Genomic DNA, 6,122 nt, shown 5'->3' on the forward strand with positions numbered 1-6,122 from the left:
AGATGATGACACATAAAACGCGGGAAAATGCTCAGGACCTGTTAACTGAAACTGTTCCTGGAGACTGTTTCTGTAGTAATGGGGTCAATAATGACATGCACCTCCTGGTACACTTGTTGTATAGAGACCTTGTGAACAGTGGGCCTTTGCTCTTCTCTTAGTCGTGGGTTGATGTGAGTTAGCTGTTGATGTGTTTTAGATGTAGACTCAGCCAGTGGGACCACCAGCCACAGGCATGACAGGCCATAGAATGTCCCTGCACGTGGGCCCAGGCTCAGCTCCTTTCCGACTGACCTGCTGCTTACCTGGGGTCCTCTGTGATGCATTTCAGCTCTGTTTTCTCACAGTTGGAGACACACAATTACAGGTAAAGAAGAGGCGATGGGAGATGGTCAGGTGTCTGATTTGAAGCCATTCTCAGTGAAGGATGAAGTTGCCCTCACAAGGTAACCGAATGTTTTTGGGAGGAAGTGGTCTTTGCTCAGTGGAGTGTGATTTTTATTAACGAGCTGGCTCACCTCTTGAAACGCCCTAGTCTAATTGACCCCATCCCTGCACTAGTGGAAAATGGGATGCGAAGAGTGTGTGCACACAGACATGGCCCAGGTGGTGTCGAGCAAGGAGTCTGGTGTCAGGCTGGGGAGGGAGAGGGCGGGGTGATCCTATCGCTTTTCTGTGCAGCTTGTATTTCTCCAAGCCAGAGACAAAGTTTCAATGTTGGCTTTACATTTCCTCCCTTGGGACTTGCATTAAAATTTTTTTTTCATTGAAGGAAGAGGGAGAATACTGACCAGATGAACCTAGAAAACCTGAAGAAACAGAAAGTGAAGGAGCCAAACCAAAAAAATCAGGGAAGATGTGGGAAAGACCAGGTTTGAATCTTTCATTTACTGATAATGTTCTATTTTTAAACTTGACAGTCTTCACTAAGTTAAATTTTTCATTTTTTTTTTTAAATCCATAAGCCTTTCTTAGTCTCTATGGCATTTTGATAGTTTTAAAAATGTACATTTTGTGTGTAAAGTACATTTATTTCTAATTTCAGAAGGCGCGCTGCTTTCTGTGTTGTGCCCGGGGCCTTGGAATCAGTTCTGGGAGGGGTGGGTTTGGTTACGCATTACTCAGAACCCTTTGAGGCAGCTGCCACCCTCTTGCTGAGTTCTAAGGACCGGGAAGCTGCCGGCTGGGGGCGTCATGGTGTCCTGGACCTGACTTGCTCACTTCCTGAGGGTCATGTTTGCTCTTCCCAGGGGCCACTTCAGCACACATTGGTGGTGGTCTCTTTAGTGTTTTAACAGAAGTTCTAACCATTACCGCAACATGGAAATGTTCTCAGTAAAACTCTCTGTCTTCTTGTGACTTGTAGCAGTGCCTGAAGGAAGAAAGTACATTCTCCATTTCAGAAGATACCAGGTAGGGTTTGTTCTGTGTCCCTTTCCTCTGTGCAGGAGGTGAGGTGGGGATGGTGAGGATGCAGCGGTGGGAGGGGCAGCGACATCACCTTCAGTCCTGACTCCGCCCTTGTCATTGGAATTGGGACCTGCACTCCCTGTTTTTATCCAGTCTTTGGTCTCACTTGAGCAGAAGTGAACAATCCAGTAGAACCACAGAACGATTGGTAACGGGAGCTGCTGGCTGCCACGCAGGAAATCAGTCTTTTGCACATTCTGTGAAGGCCGAGATGTCAGGCCGCTGTCCTGAGGACTGGCCCCCTCACCTGCCGTCGGTCCTCTCTTTTGTGGTTTTTATATTATCAATAAATAAAGGATCTTGTCAGAAATAATAATAGGTAACAATAGGTAACCACATCTTTTTCAAAGAATAGAACCAAAAATAGTTTAAAAGGCATTAGGCATATGGTTGTCACTGACCTTTCTTTACCTCTCCTGTTTTCTACCACTTCCTTGTCTCAGAGGATAGTATAAATAGCTCTCTTTGTCCAGTAGAACAAAGAAAAAACCTGATGGAAAAAAAACCATGGTAGGTTTTGCTTTTGGAAACTTTGGTGCTGGAAACACGTGTGGCTTGATGACAGGATTTGCGTGTCAGTTCATGGTGAAAGGAGTCTAGGCTTTAGAATCAGGCAGTTGAGGCTCTGTTGTTCTAAATAGTATTTCCAGTTTTGAACGAAGCACCCGGCCTCAGAGTACAGGATTAGTTTAATTTGGTGTTTTCTCTGAGTCATGTCAAATCATGTTTATTAGTTTCCCGTAATCGGGTCAGGGGGAGTGGGGTGGGGGAGGGTGGGCCGCTCCCTTTTCTGGCTGCCATTTGCTCCCTCCCTCCCTCCCTCCCTGCTGGACCCCCGCTGTGAGCGGTGGAGGAACTTCTGAGCAGGCTCCTGGGTATGCAGCTCACACACCATGGTTATGGTGAAGCGTCACGAATGTTAAATGTTGCTGACATTTTACAGAACTGCTTGGCCAGACAGACAGAAACGTGTGCGGCCCAGGTCTAGCTTGTGGGCCACACCGTGCGGCCCCCATGCTGTGAACAGAGGCAGGATTTCTCCTGTGCCTGGTGTTCTGTCCCAGCTGTTCTTTTTCTCTCATGGAAAGTGTCAGAAATTTTGGGAAACTTTCCTTTTGTGTTTGTTGTTGTTGTGATAACATTCATATAATGTAAAATTCATCATTTTAACCATTTCAGAGTGTACAATTCCTTGGCACTAAGGACATTCACAATCTTGGGCAACTATCAGCACGATCTAATTCCAGAATTTTTTCATCACCTCAAAGGGAAACCCCATACCCCTCATTTCCCTCTTCCCCCAGCCCCTGGCAACCTCTCATCAGCCATTTATTTCTACGAATTTTCCTATTCTGGGTATTTCGTACAAGTGGATCATACAATATTTGTCCTTTTGTGTCCGGCTTCTTTCACTTAACATATTTTCAAGATTCATCCACATTGTAGCACGTATCAGCACTTCATTTTTATTTATTTATTTTTGGCTGTGTTGGGTCTCGCTGCGCGCAGGCTTTCTCTAGTTGTGGCGAGAGGGGGCTGCTCTTTGTTGCAGTGCGCGGGCTTCTCATTGCGGTGGCTTCTCTTGTTGCAGAGCACGGGCTCTAGGTGCGCGGGCTTCAGTAGTTGCGGCACGTGGGCTCAGTAGCTGTGGCTCGCGGGCTCTAGAGTGCAGGCTCGGTAGTTGTGGCGCGTGGGCTTAGTTGCTCCACAGCATGTGGGATATTCCCGGACCAGGGCTTGACCCCATGTCCCCTGCATCGACAAGCGGATTCTTAACCACTGCGCCACCAGGGAAGCCCCAGCACTTCATTTTTATGGCTGAAAATATTTTACTGTTTGAGTATAGTGCTTTTTGCTTATCCGTTCATCTGTTGATGGACATTTTGGGTTGTTTCCACCTTTGGGCTCTTGTCAGTATTGCTGCTGTGAACATTCGCTCACAGTATTTGTGTGAACACCTAGGAGTGGAGTTGCTGGGTCTTGTGGTGGTGGTTTGCCTCGCTCCGGCACTGCCACACTGTTTCCAGGGTGGCTGCACAGTTTTACACTCCCACCAGCAATGTGGGAGGAGCTTGCGTTCTCTGCATGCCTGCCAGCACTTGGTATTGTCCATCTTTTCGCTGTAGCCATCCTAGTGGGTGTGAAGTGAGCGGTTTTGGGTGGTCAGTCGACTGGTGGCGGGCCTCCCTTGCCCTCCGTAACCCAGGGCCTGTCCCCGTGGCGGTGTTTGGGTGGCGGCCGAAGGGGCTACCCCGCCGCTCCTGCTCGGGCCTGTTGTGTCTCATCTTCTCTCTGTTTAGTTTGGGTTTTGTTTCTGAATGTGTTTCTCACAATTACTACTTCTTAAAGGTTACTTTTGAAGGACCGTTTTTCTAAATTGATGATTTCCTGGCAGTCATAGTTTTTTTTTCTTTAATGTTTAATTTTTTTGGCTGCGCAGCATGCGGGATCCTAGGTCCCCAGGCAGGGGTGGAACCCGCGTCCCCTGCATTGGAAGCGTGGAGTCTTGACCACGGACCACCAGGGAAGTCCCATGGCAGTCATAATATTGACAGGGGCCGGGGGTGGGCAGAGGTGGACCTGGTGGGTGACAGGGCTGGCTCTGCCATCCGCTCTTTCTGCAGCCCCCGCAGGTCTCCTGTCGGCAGGAGGTGTGCCAGGGGTGCTTTTGCAGCTTCCAGCAGCTCATTAGTGTCAGACTGGAGTTGCTCATTCACCCCCTGCCCACAGATGTCCTATGAATATGCTCATGTTTACCAAGCATGCTGTGAAAAATAGAAGAGTCCCCTGAAAAGACTGGAGACTCTGTAGTCTGTAATGTAGGTTATTTATCTGTTTTTTGGTTATCTGATTTCAAAATGGTAGGCTTTCTAAGTGAGCAGCAGATTTATGTATTTACGTATGGTTCTGTATTCTAGATCTGCACAGACCACCAAGCCTGTGAAGACGCATAACAGTGAAAAGCTTTCCAAGAAAAAAGGCCAGGTAACATCTTCAGGTGTGATTCTCATGATCAACTTTCTAGGTACTCGTACTTGCGTGTTTATTCTTGCAAGTGTAAGAAGACAGTGAATGGGGATATCCCTGGCGGTCCAGTGGTTAAGACTCCATGCTTCCACTGCAGGGGGCATGAGTTCCATCCCTGGTACCGCACGGCGTGGGCAAAAAAAAGACAATGAATGACCTTACTGTCTGACTTGTCTGACTTTCTTTCTTTTTTAAAAAAAATATTTATTTATTTATTTTTTATGGCTATGTCAGGTCTTATTTGTGGCACGCGGGATCTTCGTTGAGGCGTGTGGGATCTTTTGTTGCAGTGCACGGGCTTCTCTCTAGTTGTGGCGTGTGGGATCCAGAGCACGTGGGCTCTGTAGTTTGCGGCACACGGGCTCTAGTTGAAGCGCACAAGCTCAGTAGTTGTGGCGCGTGGCATTAGTTGCCCCATGGCATGTGGGATCTTAGTTCCCCGACCAGGGATTGAACCCATGTCCTATGCATTGGAAGGCAGATTCTTTACCACTGGACCACCAGGCAGATCCCCTGCCTGACTTTCTAATAGGAATGTGTTGTGAAATGAGTCTGTGGAGCCTGGGTGGGGGAAGTGGCATTGGAATAGCCGCTCCTCCTGTGCCCGTTCCCAGTGGGGTTTGTGCCCGGGGGCAGTGCGCTGCCCTGGGTTCCACTCCTGACAAGGGCCAGGAGAGCTGAGACACAGAAGCTATTTTCTGAAGCTCCTTTGGAGGCAGTAGAGGCGCATAGTCTGGATTTGTTGCCCCTCTGATGGCAGCCCCTGTGGGGAAGGGCAGGGCAGGATGTGGTGAGTAAAGCAGTCACTGGGGTCTGCGACCTGGGTGGGTGCTGCCTGTGGGGTGTGGCCCACTCATAGTGTGCTCTTTCTCCTGCACAAGGTTCCAAGGCTACAACAAGGCCCTGGGGACGAGAGGAAGATGGCCCTTGGTGCTCTCCAGGTGTCCTCTGAGGATGGGGCACTGCAGGCTGTGCCCAGCGGCCAGGACGGTGGGAAGGCTGTGTGGCCCAGCACCCTGGGAGAGGGAGACAAGGAGCGAGTGGACGCAAGCCAGGGAAAGGATGGGGTGAAAGTGAAAAGCAAACAGAAAAGAAAAAAGGAGAACAAATCGGAAGAGCAAAGGTGGGAAGGGCTTAAGGAGAAAGGTGCTGGGAGACAGACCAAGGCTTCGAAGCCGGAGGAGGGCAGCGGGGACGGGAGGGGTGCGTGTGGCCCCAGCAGGGGGGCGCCTGTGGAGAGGGGGCGCGGGCCCAGCGGGGAGGCGGTGAATGGAGGCGACAGGGACGCAGGAGCGGAGAGCCGCAGGGAAGACACGCAGGCGGAGGCGGGGGGAACGTCCACGACGGGGCAGCTAGCCTACACCAAAAAGGTGGGAGAGTTGGTGGGGAGGAAGCAGCTACGAGGTGAGGTCGAGGAGGGGAAAGACATGTGGGCTGGAGAAATTAAGAAAGAAGAAAATGAAAAATGTGGTGCTGGTAACGAGCCCGCATCAGTGACTGTGGTTTCCAGAAAAGTCAAAAAAAGGAAGAAGGGCAACGCAGGCGGGGCAGGGGCTCCGGAAGCAAAGGAACGGAGACAAGGGGATGGGGAGCTGGGGAGGGATGGGCGGGCGGAGAGGGCCGTC

General features: G+C 50.2%; 1 long non-coding RNA gene across 1 annotated transcript; it reads left to right on the forward strand.

The window, feature by feature from the left end:
- Window positions 1–1,364: 1,364 nt before the first annotated feature.
- LOC103006035 (uncharacterized) lies at window positions 1,365–5,794 on the forward strand. The gene is made up of 3 exons (XR_449717.2): window positions 1,365–1,413; window positions 4,389–4,455; window positions 5,379–5,794. It is a non-coding gene; the product is annotated as an uncharacterized LOC103006035 (long non-coding RNA).
- The last annotated feature ends 328 nt before the right edge of the window (window positions 5,795–6,122 follow it).

This window comes from Balaenoptera acutorostrata, chromosome 17, assembly GCF_949987535.1.
Source record: "Balaenoptera acutorostrata chromosome 17, mBalAcu1.1, whole genome shotgun sequence".
Taxonomy (NCBI): domain Eukaryota; kingdom Metazoa; phylum Chordata; class Mammalia; order Artiodactyla; family Balaenopteridae; genus Balaenoptera; species Balaenoptera acutorostrata.